This window comes from Camelus dromedarius, chromosome 22 (genome assembly GCF_036321535.1).
Source record: "Camelus dromedarius isolate mCamDro1 chromosome 22, mCamDro1.pat, whole genome shotgun sequence".
Lineage (NCBI taxonomy): Eukaryota > Metazoa > Chordata > Mammalia > Artiodactyla > Camelidae > Camelus > Camelus dromedarius.
In genome coordinates, this window is record NC_087457.1 from 32444310 (window position 1) to 32465886 (window position 21577).

Genomic DNA, 21577 nt, shown 5'->3' on the forward strand with positions numbered 1-21577 from the left:
TTACATGTGCAGTACAGTGGCATTAAGAACATTCACATTGTGGGGGTTGTGATGGTGGGGACCATCACCACCAGCCATCTCCAGAGCGATCTGTCTTCCCCAGTTGAAATTCTGTATCCATTAAACATTCTTCTCTCCCCCAGCCCCTGGGGACCACCTTCTTTGACAGTAACAAATGTATCACTCTGGTGTTGATGGTGGGGGAGGCTGTGCATATGTGGAGGCAGGGGTTACATGGGAACTCTCTGTACCTCCTGCTCCAATTTGCTGTGAACTCTAAACTGCTCTTAAAATAGTCTATTAAAAACATATTACTACCTTTTAACTACATGACCTGTTTGACTTGTTTCTTTACCTAATTATTTTGATAATTAGCAATGTTGGTATTTTTATTCAAAGATTACTTTTATACCGTCATGTAATTACCTCAGAACTCTCTTTCCTTAAATAACACGTATTAGTTCCCTTCAAAAAACAATGATACAATTAGCTTGTTTGCTTTTTCTCCACAATCTCACTCTCCAACCACTTAATTTATATTTATTAAATTATTCCTAGTTCTGCCTCGGTACCTATATGTTTATGCTTTAATTACTTTTATCGGCTTTAAGCTATAGTTTAACTCCCTCCAACTACTGAAGACTAAGCATTCAATGAACTCGTTCTAATCCCTCACCTTCCTTAGCTGGAAAGTAGGAAACCGAGGGGGATTCAGGGGAAAGGAGCCCACAGGAGGCCACTTTTCATCATTGCCCCTTCCTTTGGTGCAGACAGAAGCAGTTTTTGTTGCTAAAAATGGACTGATGTGGCTCACAGGGTAGGAAGCCAGAGAGCGTGGGCCCCACTGGAGGGTCGTACCCCTCACTGCCCAGATTGTTCTCTGTGGGTGGACCCACTGGGACCCAGCAGGGAGGGCTGCCCAGGGGTCAGGGATCAGGGGTCAAGGTCCTGGCCCGCACCCTGAGTCTAACGCGGACTTGGAGGCGCTTGGAGGTCTCGTCTTCCTGCGTGTTCTTGTTTCCTTCCTAGTAGCTTCCTTTGCGCACAGATTGGCCTATTTTCCTCCATTTCCATCGACTGTAATTTTCCTGTCCCAATTCTTGCCTTTGTCAGCTTGTATGTCTCCTCGGTGCTTCTTTCTGAGGTTTTTGAAAGCTCCAAATAAAAGCGCGTGTATTTACGTGGAGTGAATGGTGCAGGAATCCGTTCCTTTCAGTTCGTGCCACTGTGCTCCGATGGCGAAACCCAGGGGAGAAGGTCAATAGGGTTCAGGGTAATTAGTAGCTGATTAGCACCTGAGAAGCGAAAGGAACGGGTACATTTTCTCCCAAAGACTTGAAGTGATAAAACCGGAATTCTTGCTGGAGGCAAGTCACGCTGTTCAGGACGGTGACGGAGAAAATCTTTGTGTTAATATGCTCATGAATCAAGGTAAATACTTACTCGGGAAAAGAGACAGGAACCATTCCCAGGTATTCATTATGAGGTATTTTGTTAAAGAATATCTGTCACCAGGACCAAAATCTTTATAAACACTTAGGGGTGAAAAACTTAAAGAGTGACACCGCGACGCCAATTAAGCCTACTCTTCCCCGCGCGCTCAGTGCTTTCAAGGAGGCTGTTTCTCTTTGGGATCTTTTCAGGTAGACTCACAAAAGCCAACTCTTTCCTTGGAAATAGGTTTGTGCAGCTGAACGGCGACAGGGCTGCGAGGGCTGAGAACCAGAGACCACCCTCCCTCCCGGGGGCGGGGGCCGGGGCGGGAGCATGCTGCCTTCACCGTGTTTTTCTGGAGCCCTGTTTGCACCTGAACACTGAAGATGCCCAACACGCCCTCTTGAAAACAAAAAGGGACGGAGGTTGTCAGTGGACGTAAAAGGCTTCCCCTAAAATCAGTTTTTTTCCCCTGTGCTTTCTGTTCTTCCACACTCGGGACCTCTTATTCGACCCCCTCTCCTGGGGGCTATGGAGGACCTGTGAGAGCCCCTCCTTCCAGAAGGGTGAAAAAGGAGGGCTACAGGCCAGGACTCTAGCCTCACTGCCCTCCCACTGGAGGAGGGAATCGCAGGCCCTCCACAACTCGCAGAGCGCAGACGCCCGCGTCCCTCGGTGGCAACGTCACCGGGAGGGCGTGGCCGCCGAGCGCTTCTCCCGCGGGATCCGGGTGTCCAGCCCCAGCCCCGCCCCTTCCGCCCCGGAAGCGCAGGCCTGCCCGCCGCCCCAAGGCCCAGCCCCGAGGGGTGAGGGGTGCTGGACGCCACCCTCCGGACGGGATGCGCGACTGCACCCCGAAGACCTGGACAGAAAGCCTGCAGATTCGGGCGGGTGGGCGTGGAGGTTTCCCGCCCTGCGGAGCCCGTGGCCGACCTCGTGTGTAAGTCCCTCCCCTCGGTTCCCGCCACCCCGTCCGGCCTCCTCCTTCCGTCTCTCCGGCCTCCTCTTACGCTTGGGTTTGTCAGCCAACACCTTCTCCGGGTCTGAGTGCAGCAGGAGTCCATCAGGAGAGCTGTACATGTTCTTACATTTCTGTGAAATGTGGGGTGGGGTGGGAGTGGGCACTTTATATGAAAATAAAAAACCATTCACAAACGGGACAGGGGACAAGATCTCCCTGTCACCGAATGGGTACCTCTCAGGAGCTGTACGCTGGCTGGAAACCGCAGAGGCTCAGTAATGAAGGTAAAACCCGTCCTTCAGACTGAGGTTAATACACAGGCAAACAGGAAAATATTTGAATTTCAGCTTTCCCCACACTTCTAACCTGCTCTCCGCTGTCATCTGGGAGTGATTTCTGAAGGTGGACTATCCGTAAGTGACCAAACATTTACTGCGGACTTTCTTTGTAGAGTCTGTCATTCCACCTACAGACTGTTTTCTTTATTATAGAGAATTTTATGATGATCTTTTAGGACCCGGGACACCACTCTCTGTGTCCACCTAATACAAAGTACAATTTTTCTCTACAAGATCAGAACCACCTCAATTTCTGACTCAGTATGGTCTTTGCTTTCTTCTTGGTTTCCCTCAGGTGGGAGCCTGGAGGGCTGGGGTGAAAAAACCTTGGTTCTTATCATGTCAACAGCTTTCATTTTGCCGCATCTCTAAGGGGACGTCTTACTGGGACAGGAGAAATAGCGTTTGCTCAAATAATCCCTAACATTCCTCGATGAAACTGCTAGTCACCCTTTGGTCCTTCTGTTTACACTGCAGATTGTCGGGGTTAATAAAATGGGACTACTCTAAGAAAATCCTGGCTGACAATGATAATGATCAGAACACTAACAAGGAACTTAGATTTTGTGGTTCCATCCCTGTGTATCTGCTTTACCAAACTCCCTGTGTGATTCTGACGAGCATTTTCCAAGAGGAACGAATTATGCTCCTTTTCACTTGGGAAGGATGAGGTGCGGGGAGATGGCCCCACCCAGATTCCATACCCAGTGATTCGTGGGGTCTGGATTTATACTCAGGCACCCCTGACTCCGAATCAGCCTCTTAACTCATCCATCACCTGTCATTTCTTACCATTAGACCTTCAAGTTTTGGCACCTGGCTGGAAACTCTTACTAAACAGTTAAAAAAAATCTCTGTTATCATCATCTTGTAAGAAATCAAGCCAAGGATTGTCAGTGATAGTTTTCCTCTGCTTTATTTATTTTTTATTGCAGGTACAATATTACATAAGTTATAGGTATACAATAGAGTGATTCACAATTTGTAAAGTTTATGCTCCATTTATAGTTACTATAAATATTGGCTGTACTTCCCATGCTGTACAATATATCCTTGTAGCTTGTGTTATACGTGATAGATTGTGCCTCTTAATCCCCTGCTCTTATCTTGTCTCTCCCCATTTCCCTCTCCCCATGGGTGACCACTAGTTTGTTCTCTATATCTGTGAGTCTGCTGCTTTATTGTTGTATTCACTAGTTTGTTGTAGTTTTTGGATTCCACATGTAAGGGATATCATTACAGTATTTGTCTTATTTCACTTAGCACAATGCCCTCCAAGTCCATCCATGGTGCTGCAAATGGCAAAATGTCATTCTTTTTTATGACTGAGTAGTATCCGCTTGTATATATATATACCCCATTTTCTTTATCCATTCATCTGTTAATGGACACTTAGGTTGCTTCTATATCTTGATAATTGTAAATAGTGTTGCTGTGGACATTGGGGTACATGTGTCTTTTCCAATTAGTTTTTTTTTGTTTTTTGGGTATATACCCAGGAGTGGAATTGCTGGGTCATATGGTAGATCTATTCTTAATTTTTTGAGAAACCTCCATACTGTTTTCCACAATGACTGGACTTCCAAGTTACATTCCCACCACCAGTGAATGAGGTCTCCCTTTGCTCCAGCTCCTCGCCAGCATTTGTTATTTGTAGACTTTCTGTTGATGGCCATTCCGACAGGTGTGAGGTGATGTCTCATTTGGTTCTGATTTGCATTTCCCTGATGATTAGCGGTGTTGAGCATCTTTTCAGGTGCCTGCTGGCCACCTGCATTTCCATTTTCCTCTGCTTTCATATACATATTAACCACAAACCTGTTTTTGGATAGATCTACCAGTCATAACTTGAAAAGATTCTGTTGGGAAGGATACTGGGATCCCGGTGGCAGGGCTGACGGGAAAGGGTACCAGTGGAGCTGGAGGAACCAGTTTGGTTCTAGACAGGATTCCAAAGGTGGCAGGCATACCTGTATTCAGAGGCCAGGGCGGTTATGTTTGATTTGCATTTGTGTCCATGTCTCAGAAGACCTGATCTGGTGGGAGGTGGAGCAGCAGGGGTCAGGCGTGAATGAGCAAGTGTTGCATAGGTTAGTGATGACGTGGGGAATAAGAAAGGGTCTGCTGTGATGACTGTGTGAGTCCTGCCAGGCTTGGGCGCCAGCCGCACTTTTTGAATTTGGGGTCCTTGGGAGGAGAGGTCCCTAGGCGCACTCTGGGTATTGTAAATAGACACAGTCACCATTAATGTGTGGAATGTACTAAGATGAAGCCAAGTTCATGACATGGCTCCTCTCCAAGCTCATTGTGTGTAAATCAGATGTGTGAGAGATAAACTCCTGTATCAGGGCTGAACAAACCCACGGGGAAGGAGTGGGGCACGTCAGTACTGGCGGGTTCCTGGCCGATGTCAGCAAGGCCAGGTGTAGACACTTGCCCTGGTGGAGATGGGGTTCCTTACCTGTGCCAGAGTCCATCCGATGGCCTGGGAACAGGGAGGGCTGAGTCTCTACACTGAAGTAACTTCCTGCTGGAGGACGGCCCCCAGAAGAAGCCAGGAGGTGCGGGCTCGGGACTTCAGAGCCAGGTTGTGCGCCGTCAGGGAAGCTGGCTCACCTGGGAAGCCTTCGCTGGCCTTCCTTCTGAAATAGAACAAATCTAAACGCGGCAAACTGATCACGCCAAGCGTGGGGGAGCCGTCGAAACCCTGCGAGAAACAATTGATTTGGTGTATCTTCTTGAACAAAGGCTGGATTTTTTTTTTGTTCCAAGAACTATTAGTATTCTGCTCGGTTTCCCCTTTGAATTGGCATGTTCTCTTCGACTGGGAAGTAACAGCGAGTTTCTGTCTCTCTCCTGAATTCTAAAACGCGGGGTAACTTCCAGCAGTCTGTGCAATCAAAATGAACCTGACCAAAGTCATTAGAAAATACTGGAAAATGCTGTTTTTAAGTAGCACCTGATTCTCTGTCTCTCTCTTTTTTCTTTCTTTGTTTTCTCAGTAGGCTTGGTGGTTCTCATCTGGGAGTGATATGTGATTTCAGGGCCACACTCGAGTGTATCAGGATGGCTCATGGTGTCCTGGGCTCAGGGAGACACTGTATCTGGGAGCACGCCTGCGATTCTGGAACAAGGAGCTGGCGGTTGGAGGAGGGTGAACTGGCTGAAAAAATAGCTGAGGTGTGTGGTGTCGGTCAGAACTGGATGTTCTGAGAGCAGGTATGTGACGGACTCCCCTTCACGGCCCAGGGCTGAGCGCGGTGCCTGTCTTACTGATGCTTTATTGAGTGAGTGAGTGAATTCAGGAACATAGGGTCCAAATTCCAGAACACTTCTTGTGATCTGGATGGTCCTTCTGGCTTGTCTGGGAGTGGCCAGGTAGTTCACAGTCTGGCCCTGGGGTGGCCTTGTCCTGCGCTGATTCCTTTGGGTATTGAAGGCTTTGATGTCCTTCCTTTCATCGGGGTTCCTCTGCAAGGCTGCATGGTTTCTGGTGTTTCGGAGTCAAGATTGTTCTGTTTGCCTGTTATTGTATAGCAAGCTGCCCCCAAACCTGGTGACTTAGTTTAATATATATAAATGTGTTTCATTATATTTAAGGATTTTATGGGCCAGGAATTCGAGCATGGCCCAGCTTGGGGACTTGTGCTGCCGGTGGTGTTGACTGGGGTTTCTTTTACATCTGGCAGATGGGCTGGTCTGGAGGGTCCAGGCTGGTTTTCCTCCCATATCTGGTGCCTGATCTGGGATGGCTGGAGGGCAGGGCCCAGCTCCCACTGTGAACAGGACACCTACGTGTGGTCTCTGCAACGTGGCGGTCCCAGAGAGGGCAGGAAAGGGACTCATCAGTTTTTTTAAGGCTGAGCATGTATACCAGCTCCTTCCTTCCTTTCTGTGTTTCTTTCATTCCTCCCTCCCTTCCTTCCTTTTTTCCTTCTTTCTTTCTTCTTTTTACTTAAAGAATACTCTATTACTTTCTGTAATCAAACCCATGTAGATAAAAGCTTACATATTTAATACAGTGCAGTACCCCCTGTACAAATGGAAAACATTCTGTTTAACATTTCTAGACCAATATGGCTGTTAATTTCTGTACAGTGCCTACCCAACACGGTACACCTGCGATACTTTTTCCAAAGTTGACAGCACAGCTAAAGTTTCCAGAAATTCAAATTCTATGTATGTATATGTAGAATTTATTTACTTTATTTATGTAAAAAGACCAGTGGCAGTATGTTATGCACCAGTAGCAGCAGCCGCTTTTCCAGGCTCTGCAGTCATCCGAGCACAGTTATAGAGACTTTCAGCACACTCCAGTTTAAAAAAAAACAAGCGATAAAAAACAAAACCCTAGAAGACAGCAAAGTTCTGCTACTGTTGTGGTACCTGGCACCATTTTTTTTATTGGCTTTTCAATCATCATCTGGAAAGAAAACATTCTGAAATAACATCATTAGAAACAGCTCTGCTGGGGAGTAGGTGTATAGCTCAAGTGGTAGAGCACGTGCATGGCATGTATGAGGTCCTGGGTTCAATCCCCAGCAACTCCATCAAATAAAATAAATAAATTACTTCTACTCTCAAAAAATTAAAAAAAAAACTGCTCAGCCCCTAGTAATATCATAAAGCAGGTACAAGATACTTGACAGTCACAGAGCTTTGAAACAGCACTGTCCTACATCTGTAATACTAGAGGATATAATTAAAAAGGCATTATTTGAGACTTGCTTTTACTTTTCTAGCAGAGCCAGCCCTTTTACTTCTGTTATATGAAGACAGCCCACCTAGATTCCCAGGGAGGGGACATTGACCCCCACTTTTCCAAGGGAAGAGTGTCCAAGAATTTGTGGCCATTTTAATTTGATCACAAATAACCTCAAATTAAAAATATGTCATGAGGGCCAAAAGGAGGAAACAGTCCAAATGCCCATCCATGGATGAGCGGATAAACAAAATGTGGTCAATTCATTCAATGGAATATTATTCAGCCATGAAAATGAGGAAATTCTGACCCACTCTACAACAAGGGTGAACCTTGAGGGCATTATGCTCAGTAAAATAATTCAGACACAGAAGGACAAATACTGTGTGATTCCTCTTATATGAGGTACCTGGAGTTGTCCAAGTCACAGAGACAGAAAGCTGGATGGTGGTGGCCAAGGGCTGGGGGAGGGAGGGAAATGGGGAGGGATTATGTAAAGGAGACCTAGTTTCAGTTTGTGAAGATGAAACAGTTCTAGAAGGATGCTAGTGATGGCTGCACAACAGTGTGAATAATTAATGCCACAGAGCTGTGCACTTGCATGTGATTATGGTTGTAAATTTTAGGTTTGTGTAGATTATCACAGAGATACAATTAAGTCAATTACTGTTGAAATACGAAAAAATACATGACAGGTCTCTGAATTTGAATGGTCTTTCACATCTCCATTAATGTCTCATTTTCCGAAGGGCTAAGGTCCTCAATAGTGTTTTCTTTCTTTCTTTTTTAAAATTTTTTTAAGGGGAAAGAGGCAATTATGTTTAATTATTTATCCATTCATTTATTGTTATTTTTTAAATGGAGGTGCTGGGCATTGAACCCAGGACCTTGTGCATGCGAGGCGCGTGCTCTACCCCTGAGCTGTACCCTCCCTGCAGTGTTTTCTTTTAGGGCTGTGAGTATCTCCTTAACATCCCTCTGAGCCTTCGCTACTTCACCTGATCTTTCAAATACAGGATGAACTAGACCCACTGAAATGAGTGGGAGCACAGATATTTCCGTCTGGGATAAAATGATTAGGTGATTTGTGAGCGTCATTTAAAAGTTAAGTCCACTGAGGACTTTATCCCCAGGAAAATGTATTCCTAAATTATTAATGCTGTTCTGTTGCCTTATTAAAATAAGTAAGGGAGAGTAAAACAGAGGTACTGAGAAGTACTTCCACTTGCCTGTCTCCGTGATCAGCAGAGTCAACCCGTGATGCCTCCCCAGCCTTGTCTGCTTGTATGCAGATGAGTTCAGTTTTGCTGCTCCCTGACAGAGTGACAGACCCGGTGGGTTTGAAGGAAGCAGTGGTAGCAATCTATCTTGCATGTAGATTTTCTGTTGTTTTTTCTCCTTAGTGACATGTGGTTGATTGCCCCGTATTCTTCTATAAGCTTTATATTGATAATTTTGTGAAAAATTTAAGTATGGCATGTGTTTGAAAAGTGCACACACCGTAAACGTCCAGCTCCGTGTGTTTTCAGAAAGTGAATATACTCATGGAAACTGCAGCTGGATGAGAAAGAAGGACACTTCCAGAATCCCAGAGGACACTTCCAGAATCCCAAAATCCTTGCTGTCAACAGCAACCCTCCCCATGGGTAGCCTTGATCCTGACTTCCAATACCCCAGATACGGTTTCCCCGCTTTTGAACGTTTTATAAGCAGAATCATACGGTCCTTCCTCCTTTGGTTTTGGCTTCTTTCGCTCAGATTTATGTTTGTGCGATTCACCCACGTGTAGCTGGTGATTGTAGAATCATTTTATTCTCATTGAAATATACCACAATGTATTTGCTCTTGGGCCTTTGGGTTATTTCCAGTTTCTTGGTTCATATGAAAAGTGTTGCTATCAACATTCTTATACAAATCTTTTGATACGGATGTGCCTGGCTGGCTGTTGGATTTATATAGAGACGGTGAATTACTAAGTCACAGGGTATGCAAATGTACTACTTTCCTTGTACAAATCAAAGAGTTTCCTGAAACGAGTCATATCAGTTTATATTCCCACCATAGTGGAAGGGCTCCCTTTTCTCCACATGCTCTCCAGACTTGGAACTATCAGCCTTTTTTGTTTTAACCATTTTGGTGGCAGGTCGTGGGATCACATTGTGCTATTGATTTGCCAGTTAGATAACCACTTTTGTATCATGCCTGTTCAAGTAATTTGTCCATTTTTTTCCTGTTGGGTTGTCTTCCCTTTCCTTATCAATTCACAGACATCTAAAAATATCTTCTGGATGCAAATATTTTATTAAATATGTTTATTGCAAGTATACTCTCCTACCCAGGGTCTTGCCTTTTCACTCTCTGAATGGTGTCTTTTGAAGAACAGAGATTCTTAATTTTAATGTACAGTAATATAACATAGTTTTTCAATTTTTTCTTTGCATAGCACTTGTGTGTGTGTGTGTGTGTGTGTGTGTATCTTATTTAATATAGTTCCCTACCTCAAGGGTAAGAAGAGAGTGTCAGGTGTTTTTTAAAAAATCTTTATTGTCTTATCTTTTACTTTTAGATTGGCAGTGTTAGGATGTGTGATAGTTCATTTGTTCTTGGATGAGATTAACGTTTAAATTAGTGAAGTTTAATTAAGCAGATTGCCTTCCAGTGTGTGGGTGGGCCTCATCCAACCAGTTGAAGGTCCAACTAGGACAAACGACTAGCCTCCCTGAGCAAGAGGGAGTCCTCCAGCAGCAGTCCTCAGGCTCCACCTGCCCTTCTGGTTCTCTAGCCATATCAGCCCTGCAGACTTTGGATTTGCTAGCCTCCTTAATCACATGAGCCAATTCCTTATAACAAATGTCTTTCTGTGTATATAAATATACATATTCTATTGGTTCTGATTCTTTGGTGAACTCTGACCAATACAGTGTGTGAGCAGAGATCAAGATACATGTTTCAGTGCCCTAAAGCACCTGAATTTAACCCTAGGGCTCCATAGGAGCCCAGTTTAATACTATTGTTCTAGAACTCATATCTAAAGCATTCTGAAGATGTATCTTTTTTTTTTTTTGCCTGCTTCTGGGTGCCCACTTTTCCTTATAGACAATTTGGAGTCTCTGGAGCATGGGAATGGGCCTTGGAATGGGAGAGACTGGCCTGTCCACCAAACACAAAACAAAGAGTGTTGACATGGAGATCTGAGGAAGGATGCCCCGCAGGGAAGCCTGGTCAGGTGTGTCAAGGGTGGGAGAGGTGAGCAGTAATTAAGATGTGCTGGCGGAGAATCTGGAAAACAGGCCCTGGCTCAGTGACAAGGGGAGGGGCTCTGTGGGAGAGTCCCGGCCAGAGGGAGAGCTGTGGCCAGGTCAGCTCAGTGCTCACTAAAGGTTATTGTCCTGGGACCCAGCCACACCCTCCGACTCCGAATCTTCCTGTGTAATTCAGACTGTGTTCTCCGTGGTTTTCCGTGTTCATCTCTGTTCACTGTGCTGTAGAGAGAAGAACGCCAGTGGAGTAGCTGGTTGTCTCTGAGATGTAAGCTCAGTTGGGCAGTGCTAAGTTGGAGCAGACACAGAGGTGAGGCAGGGTCCCTGGACTCCTTGGTGTTTAATTATGTGCAGACCTGCCCTTTAGGACCTGCAGGCACCACAGGGAAGATGATTATATCAGGGAATGAATTTTTATTATCCTTCCTGTCACCCCTGAGCGATCACATTGAGTCTGCAGTTGATTAGCTGAATCATATGGGCTCTTTAGGATCTATTGACTGTAAAGTTTGAGGAACAGTCTTTGCGTGGCATGCACCATTGCAGTTTCAAATTCATAATAAGTACTGGAATTCTGGAGAGTGTTTCTTTTAGGTTTAATTCAGCCAAGGAGTATTAAATTAGTATTATCCAAGGCTCTGATGAAATTACCCATTAAGGGCAAGATATTGATTGATCTTGAATAAGATATTACAATTCCTATAGGTACTTGATTTCTTGAAAGGCAAGGATTCTGCAGGATTAAAATGTTAATCAAGGATCCTTTCAATAAATCCTCTTCCTATCTGCGCCCCCCCCCACCATTTTTGGCCTAAGTAACCCCGTGTTAATTAAGATGATGATGAAGATTTTCTAATTGTATTATTTAAGATGGGGTTTAATGTATGATGTACATTCGGACCTAGGAAAAGCACTTTTATTTTTATTTTATTATTACCTACAGAAGATACTCAATATGTATTTGCTAACTAAATGAACAAAAATCATAAATATTTTTTAAAATAAAATATTTCACTTAAACTCTGCATTCTCCCTCTAAGTGTTAAGCCCTGGAAAAAAATGATCCCTTTTGTGATTAAATTTTTCTAGTTATTCACACTGTGTTTCATCACTGTTATAATCAATACATGATTTTTAGGACAATTAAACTGCTCACACCAATGAACATGTATCCAGATGTTACTATAGCTACCAAAGTGCAAAAGACAAGACAGAACAAAACAAGCAAACAGAAAATTCTTTTCTCTGTTGTTAAGACAAACAAAACAAAACAAAAAGTCAGCACTGGGAAATCCTTGAGGCATTGAAATTCTGCAGCAAAGAATCTATAGTCATTATTACAGAGGTCCTTCTCCCCTGCCCTCACCCTCAGGACTGTCAGACTGTCCTTTCCAGTACACACTGCTTCTCTGCATTGTCCGACGTGGGCACTATGAAAAGGGCAGTCAGAATCTCTGATGAGTGAGCTAGCCACTTATTTGGAGCCAAATACAGGCTTGAGAATATCATTTGATGGTAGATCGAAAGTCTGAACACAACAGGGAGATTATATACAACAGCTGAGAAGGTGGCTCTTAGGAACTTAGTCTTTATTTCAGCATCTCTTAGTGTGGCATCCTGTTTCATGCAAGACAATGTATCTGAACGGAAAACATGGCATGGCCAAGGTTTGGGCAGTTATCAGAACAAAAGCAGATCAGGGACTGACGCAGGTCAGGAGACAAGATATCCATGAGATGGTCTGTGCAAAGATGTTGGTTAAGTAAGAGTCTAAGTTTGGGGTCTTCAGGGGTTGTCAAGAACACAAAGCAAAGGAATCTAGAAAGTGTGTATGGTAGGGTGTATTAGTGTTCTCCAGAGACACGGAACTGGTAGGATGTGTGTATACACACACACACACATACAATGCATATCTATATGTATTTCTCTATATATATAGAGAAAGAGAGAGAGAGAGAGAAGGAGGGTTATCGTAAGGAATTGACTGACACGTGCAAATCTGCCGGGTGGGCTGGCAGCTGGAGACCCAGAAAGAGCCTATGTCCCAGTCCAAGTCTAAACTCTGTCTGCTGGAGAATTCTCTCTTACTCCGGGGAGGCTTGGTCTTTTGTTCTGTTCAGGCCTTCAACTGATTAGATTAGGCCCACCTACATGATGGCATGCCTTCTGATTTACTCAAAGTCCACCCATTTAAATGGTAATCTCATCCAAAAGCACCTTTCCAGAAACACCCAGAATACTGTTTGGCAAACTATCTGAGCATTGTGACCCAGCCAAACCAGCACATAAAATTTATGATCATGTCAGTCCAGATAATGCATGCTTGAAAGAGTGAGCCCTTCCTCCTTGGCTATGTGCCATCTGACTTTGAGGGCAGAGCCAAGTGAGGCTGCTTTCTGACCAGAACGTCTCCCTGATCCACACAGTGTATGTTACATTGGGAATATAAATGTCTGGGGAAGGGGGAGAAAGGGGATCCCACTTCTGTGACGGTGGGCAAGTGGATCCCCTTTCTAGATAGGCTGCATGAAACTGGAAGCTGGCTGGGTGAGTGGGGGCACATGGACCCCCTGCCCCTCCTTTGTTGAAGAGGAGAATCTGAGAGAAGGGTCCTGGAATCCTTTTTCTGGGGGGTGGGAGAGGTAGTTTGGTTTATGTTTAGAGGAGGTGCTGGGGATTGAGCTGTACCCTCCCCCTGGCCCTGGAATCCTTTTAGTCTGCAGAGTGGGCTTTTGCAATGTATATTCTCAGGAAAGAAAGAGGGAGGCACCCGAAAAGCTTTAGTGACCAAGGTGGAAATTGCAAGACTGTAGCCCAGGAGGTTGGATTTGATGAAGACCTCACCCTAGAGGAACCCTGATGCCGTTTGCACATCACAGCGCATGTGCTGCGGTGTCGCAGCCTCTTGTCTCTCCAGGTTGTGCATCTTCTCCTATAAAAGGGAGCCTCCGGCTCTGCAGCAGAGAGGACAGTCTGGCCTCGCCTGGTGCCTCTCAGGCTGCCCCGGATGTGGATGCGAGAGCCCGGGCTTACAACAAAGGGAAGGCCACCGCAGGGATGGGGGCGTGGGGGAGGATCAGACCTGACTCTTAGCGCTTTCCTTCCCTTTTACGTGCATACCCCTCCCCCACACCCCGCTCCTCCCCGCCACCCTCACGGCCCCCTGGAGGGGGCTTCATTTTGACCTCAGCGGAGCCTAGCTTCTGGAAGTGCTCATGTTTGCACAAGGCAGGAGCAAACAAATGGCTGTTAAGATATGGGTAGGCATATCCCGATGCCTTTTATAATCATTTAATTTTCTGACTGTAAAAGAAATCACGTTCTTGGGGAATGCATAGGAGAAACAGAAACTAAGAAAGGAAAAAATAAAACCTGCTCACCATTAAATACTAACACCAGACAGGCTTGGCGCTGACATGTGGAAACGGTATCTCTGGCTGGCGTTCTGTGCTAGGTAGAGTGTGAGGTCCAGGCGTGACCAGACTCAGAAAGTCCAGCCTTCCTGACTTGGCATTCTGCCACTGACAACATCTCTCATTTGGGGACCTGCTTCCTGAGTGGGCTTCCCCTGTGCTACCGTGCTCCAGTCCCCACAGCCTACAACAATCAGAAAACAGAATGGCGAGTCTGAAAAATCAATTATGATAGTCCTGGGGGTAGAGATGGAGGAAAACGGGAGCGAAATGAGGAATGGTGATGATAACTCATCATTAGAATATTTTAATTGTTGTCAAGATGATGGAAGATCTTGTTGGGCTAGTTCGCCCCACAATATTAAAAAATATATTATTTTGCACATGGAGTGCCCTGTTTTTCTCCTTAATATTTTCATATTCTGATCCTGCAGCAATTTGCCTAGACAGGCAGTGTCTATTAATTGCAAAAGCAGTAAAAGATCATCTGTAGAGAAAATATGCCTAAATGATAGTATTTTGAAATTCGTACAGCAATGGACTGAATGTTTGTTTCCCCCCAGATTTGTGTGTTGGAGCCTAATCCCCAAAGTGAAGGTATTAAGAGGTGGGGTCTTGGGGAAGTGATGAGGTCACGAGGGTGGAGGCCTCAGGGATGGGATTAGCGCCCTTTTAAGAAGAGACCCCAGAGAGCCCCCTCCCCTCTCCCCCAGCGTGAGGACATAGTGAAAGGATGACATCCGTCAGCTGGGAAGTGGGTCCTTGGACCAGACACCAAATCTGCTGGTGCCTTGATCTTGGACTTTGAGTCTCCAGAACAAGTGTTTGTGGTTTAAGTCACCCTGTCCGAGGCAGTTTTGTTATAGCAGCTCAAGCTAAGGCACACACACAAATCGGTTTCAAGATGACTCTCTTTCTCCTTCTACATTTTTTTTTTTTTTTGCTTTTTCTAGTTCTTTTCTGGTTGTAATTTGAAACAATATCTGCTCTGTGTGTTTGGACATTCCTCCCCTAGTAAAAGACGATAATGCTGCTTTTATTTTTGAACAATTAGACATTTTAAAAGTAAAATATCAGGCTGTTTAGTGAACGATTAGTTTTTGTCTGCATCATAAGGCAGGTTGATCCTGGACCCCTTACTGGTTACCCCAGTAACTAAGGTTTCTCTCTTGTTACACCAGCCACTAATAATCCATTTGTGAGCATTTCCCACTCAGAAGCTAGTGATGGCGCAGGAAATAGTACGCACATGTTAAGTTAGGAAGTTCGACAGTTGTCCCATTGACGGTTTCACGGAGCTAATCGGCAGCTTCCTCTGAGGGAGGGAACCAGAGTCTGCACTTGACCCTGGGGTCATAAATAGCATTCTGTTTCAATTTTCTTTTACAGAAAATGCAGAAAGAGGGTCACATTTGCCTCTCTCTGCACGTGTAGTCTGGGGGGGCTTTTCAAATCAAAGATAAGGAAGTCAAGAAAAAGAAAACGTCCTAGCTGTGGTTAACATGCTCAGTCCAAACGAAAATTTTGATTTCCTGACTGTTTAGAAGTGAAACTCATTATACTAGTAGGGGTTTAATATCTGTGAATTAAAAATTAATTTGTAATATGAAATTCCATCCCGATTATTTAATATAAATAGATAGTATATATTAGAGAGTGGGTAGCGTCCTGATGGAGACTAAGAAACACAGGCTCTGTTCTTAGAAATCATCGGAGATTATTCTTCAGCTCTTTGCATTTTCTTTAACCCTGAGAATATATGTCATATTGAAGAACATGGTTCTTCTTTGGTGGCCCTTATAGCAAAGTTGTCTAAAATCATTTCACCTGTCTTCTGTACAAATGGAAAATGCCTCCAGAAACGTTGACTTTTAATTTCTTTCTGACTCCGGAAAGCAGTGACCTTTGGCTTCTTAGCTCAGCGGGCTGGATTTTGTATTGGCGTAGTCTTCAGTTTAAGATGGGTAGGGTCTAAAAGGTTGCCTGTAGGAAGGTTGCTTTGAGCTTAGAGTTTCTGGTTATGAAGCACGGTTGGATTTTAGGGCTGGCTGCTAAGGCAGCAGACGCCTGGCTGTAAGAGGGCCCCACCTCGTGTAGGAGTGCTCCGGGGACGGAGGGCTGCCCGGCCCACTAAGCCCGTCAGAGGGCTGCTCTCCTCCTGTGCTGGGTCCCTGCTGCCAGGCGCCTGCTTCAGCCCTCACCTCCTCTTCCGGGCTGCCTCCAGCTTCGGCTGTGCTGGGCGCCAGGCTCTGTGTCCCGGACCACTGACTGAAGCTAACGCCCCCTCCGTGCTCTGGTTGACAGTCTTACGGCTCTGCCTTCTGTTCTGTATCTCCCATTGCCATGGGTGGGGTGAAAAAAAGCACCTGGTATATCTGAATTAGAGGAGAAACCAGAATTATGGAGCCAAAAACCATGAGAAGAAAATCAAATCCAAGCCTCCCGGTGCTGAAGAAGTTGCCGGTGTACCAGGGACTGTACTCAGCAGTTTACAGTCACTGGTTCACTTAATATGCAAAACAGACTCACAAGGCTAGTGTTCTTATCCCCATCGTACAGCTGGAGAAACTGAGGCTTAAAGAGATTAGGTGACTCGCTCAGTTCCTAAGTGGTGGAGTTGGGAGTCTAACCCAGGCCCTTCCCGCTTGTGGCCGCCACCACTGACCTGGTCCCTTCTGGGTCCAGCCGTTAGTCTAAGTGCGCTGTGTACTTAACCTCATTTAGTTCTTCTAAGAGGACTGCAGGACAGAGATGATTATTATCACCATATAGCCCTGTTTCCCACACAAGAGGATGAGGCAAGTCGGTGCTAACAGCAATTCAACCCACAGAAAGACACGGAGCAACCGTGATGGCAGATGACCAGGTGAGAGAAGCCAGTCTGGAAAGGCTGCACACTATATGACTCCAGCTACAGGGCGTTCTGGAAAAGGCAGAGCCGTGGGCGCAGCGCACGGTGAGTGGTTTCCAGGGGTTGGTGGGGAAGGAGTGAGTGGACAGAGCACAGGGGAGTCAGGGCAGTGGGGCTGCTTTGTGTGACATCACAGTGGTGGACACCTGTCAGTATCCGTTTGTCCAGACCCTCAGAATGGACAAACCAAAAGGGAACCCTAAGGAAAATGGTAAACTCAAACAACTAACACAAGTCCCAGATAAAAGTTTAACCCAAGTTATTTTGACTCCAAATTAGTGCTTTTGTCCTGGGAGTGCCCGTGGCCCAAGAGGCCAGAGTGGAAGCTCTACACCAGGCCAGGGTGTGTTCTGAGCTGCACAGGCCTCCTGGGATCCGGCTCACACCAGACAGAGGCCCTCTCTTTAGTTTTTGGTAGCTCGGGCTCTGATATGGATTCTAGAAGAGACAGCTGTTGCTTAAAATAATAAGCAATAGTCAATACAGAGACAAATTCATCTTTACAGTATATACATATATATATATATGTATTAATAAAGATGTTTACAAATACAGAATGGGATCATCCTAATCTGATAGTAAGGGAGATATAGGTACCTAATTATGCATCGCAAACTTCCTTGCTAACGTAGTTCTTCCTAACCCAGCTGCTAATCACCTTTCCTTTTCCTTTCTGCTGTATTCCGTTCACGAGAGGGCCGTGGGCCCGGAGGAGAGTAGTCCGCGTGATGAGCAGAAAATGCCCTTTGGGAACAGTGATTCCTCCGGCTCTTGTTTAGCCTCTGCCGAAATTCAGCAACCCTCTCCAGACTCATAAGTGATGTCCTTAGTTCAGGAGGTGTGTCAGAGGCTGAGGGTGTCTGTGCGAAAGTTAAAAGCAAAAGAATGAGAAGCATTTTAGGAAAGAAAGAAGACATTCTCTGCCATCAGACTTGCTAGACACATAGCAGCTACTGACTGAAGAGAAAATAACCAGGCAAGCTTAGCTGATAAAGGAGCCCAAAGTAAGCAACAAGGACGGTCTCTTCATTGCAGACTCGGCTAGAAAATCATTATGAACCTGGTTTCCTCCCGGGAGCAGTTGTGGCAACATGGCACATAACAAATATGGTCGATGGGGTCCTTGGAAGCTCCTTGTAATTTGATAAGCCACTTTTGCCTTCACCTCTATTTTCTTTCTTTCTTTTTTTTTGGTTCTTTTTTGTCATTTACTTAAAAATATTTTTTTTAATTGAAGTATAGTCAGTCTACAATGTGGCAATCTCTGGTGTACAGCACAATGTTTCAGTCATACATATACATACCTATATTCATTTTCATATTCCTTTTCATTATAGGTTACCACAAGATATTGAATATCGTTCCCTGTGCTATACAGAAGAAATTTTTAAAAATCTGTTTTATATATAGTAGTTAATAGTTGCAAATCTCAAGCTCCCAATTTATCCCCTCTCTCCTAGTAACCATAAGTTTATTTACTATGTCTGTGGGTCTGTTTCTGTTTTGTAGATAAGTTCATTAGTGTCTTCTTTTTTCTCTTTTTAGATTCCACATATGAGTGACATAATATGGTTTTTTTTTCTCTTTCTGGCTTACTTCACTTAGAATGACGATCTCCAGATCCATCCATGTTGCTGCAAGTGGCATTATTTTATTATTTTTTATGGCTGAGTAGTATTCCATTGTATAAATGTACTACAGCTTCTTTATCCAGTCATCTGTTGAGGGACACTTAGGTTGCTTCCAAGTCTTAGCTATTGTAAATAGAGCTGCTATGAACATTGGGGTGCATGTATCTTTTCGAATTACAGTTCACTCTGGATATATGCCCAGGAGTGGGATTGCTAGATCATATTTCACCTCTGTTTTCTGGAACTCACTCACCAGATAATGTCTCTGATGTGAGAAGGAAAGAAATTAAAGTTCTTTTGGCAATAAATGATGTGTAGACCATGTATCTATAGTAAACCCTTAAGTCTCTTTCTCAGGGATAATATGATAATATGATCAACTGAGGCCTTTTCATTTGGGAGCCCAGTTCATCAAAGAGTTTGAAGATGAAGCTGTCTTGGTATTTATGGTGTTGAGACAGATTTGACAAATGTGTTGCATTGAAGTTTGGTGACACACTGACTTCTGCGTGCTACTTTGCCTGGATTCGTGGACACCGTGTTATGGAAACAGACGCTTGCATTAATATCACCCTGCTAGGGGCTGGGGAAGGGGAATCAGGGCGGCATTTCTTGTCCAGACTTGCGCACCTGTCCTAGATGGAGCATGGAGCCCCCGTCTGGTGGCATCCACTCCGTTTTTACACAGGCTGCGTGAAGGGAGGTGCGGCTAAGTTTCAGGGTCTCGAGCCAGGAGTGTCTTTGGTGTGTAGTTCCTCCTTGCATCCGTGATGACGCACGGACTTTTGTTTTCTGGGACTCATTCAAGCGCACGGGAGTGACGTTCCAATGAGCTGGAAGCTCTTCCTCTAGGAGACGTTTCTGCAGATTGTCTTCCTGCCACCACGTCGCAAGGGTTTTCGAACTCAGTGGACGATTTAACTACCGCGGGGCTTGTTTGTTCCCCTAACTTGCTTTGCGTTCTGCTGCTGTCGTTCACCTTTCTGGTAGGGGACAATCCCCTAAACTCTGCTTTTCTTGCTTTCCTCTCAGTTCTTAGGCACGGGGTCACCCCTCTCCCTGACACTCTCAGAGACTTTATTACAGACACCACTCTGGCACTGCGGGTTTTTCCCTAGGGATTGACTCGACGGTAATCCACCTGCTACTTCTACACAGGACACAGGTTTACTCGTCACAGCAGACTATCCTCAGGGACACTCCAGAGCTGCCTCATTGTGGCACCACCCTATAGTCATTCCTTTTGACACAGGGTTCTTAGCTGTTTTATACATTGTGTTGATGCAGTCACTGAGTTTTGCTCTGGTTTTTAGATCTCCTCTATGTTTGTTAAGTCAGAGGTACCTTTTAAACAGAATTTTTCCGTTGTATCTGACCTGCATCTGTGCAAATGAATTAAAGTAATGGGGCTTAAGGAAGTTGACATGAATCCAGTGGTCATATCCAGGGACTGAGGATAAAACGTGCAGGGGTCGAGTTTTATTTTCTATTTCATGAGCTTCGGTGTGGCTCATTTATTTTTACCACTGGCAGATGTTACGTTTCTAAGAACAAATAAAGGAGATTTTTCACAATGGACACAAATAGTTGCAAAGATGGCTAAATTGATAAATCCAGAACAGTTATTTATCTCAGGCACCAGTCTCCTCTGAGCTATAACTTAATTGAATCAAAGTCTAATTCAGTTTTTTGACCTGCTTTCTGGGCGTCCTAATTCTTCTGTAATAGAATGGTTGTGGGATCCACTAGCAATTTCTTTTTTCTGAGTATAAAACTTCAGGGAGCCGGAAAGAGCCCTTTCTGCCTCTGAATGCATTTGTTACACATTTTCAGAAATGAATTTGAAGATGTACTGAAAACGTGATATTCCTTTTGCTAGCATTGAGTGATTTTTAAAATAGCAATCCATTTGAACTTTTAAAATTTGCCATTGCTGTTCAATATTTATGTGCTTCTGCAGTGTTGTCTGTTATGCACAATAAAAACATCTCTCTAGAAGGAGATACAAAGTTATGGCACCATAAAGGGGATCCTGACTTGAAGGAAAAAAAAAACCCCTGCAGACTAACATTGGGGACTCTGTCCGACTCTCTTCATGTCTTTGTATCGATTGTCTTCCAAACATTTTGGTCCTAATGTTTTTGGGGACAACTGTATAGATAGGAGGAATACAGCTCTTCTGAGAGGCAATGGAAATTCTGGAAAGCATTTGCTCCAAGGAGTACATTCATTGGAGTCTTTTGGTTCAAGGTGACAGAAGCTGAAATAGCTTAAGTGGAAAAGGTGACATGTTTGCTTATAAAACTATCTGGGGGTAGGGGGTAAATGCCATCAGTTTTAGGGGTGACTTGTTCTGGGGGCTCAAACGACGTCATTGGGCCTCTGTCTCTCTCTTTTCCTGCCTTGGCTGTTTCTCTCTCTGTTTGTTCCATCCTCAGACATGATCTGTGTGCGTGACGGGAAAGACAACTGTGGGCCAGTGGGAGTCCCAAATTTGTTCCAAAAAGAAGAGGAAGCCATTCTTTTCCCCGGAGTGCACATAGCAAATCCCTGCCCAGGATTCTAATCGCTGCCCAGGAGGAGGAGGTCATTGACTGACCAGCTGCATCGGGACCCCCTGTGTGGGGTGGGCGTGGGCCTGTAACTGCACAAGCTACGTTTGGACCCTTTTGATGACCACGGCCTCAAAGGTTTGTTAGGACTCTTCCAATTCAGTAAAACTCCCTTGTCTGAACTGCCGTATTTCACTTCCTGAAAATCTGGGTCTGTCATGAAATAATTATGATGATGATGATGATAAACTAGAAAGTGGCTACTGTTTGCCGGGTATCGTGCAAAGCTTATCCTAGGCCCTCACTTAGAATAATTTTTACAAAAATTCTGTGAGATAAGTTTTAAAATCCTCACTTTTATAAATAGGGTAGGAG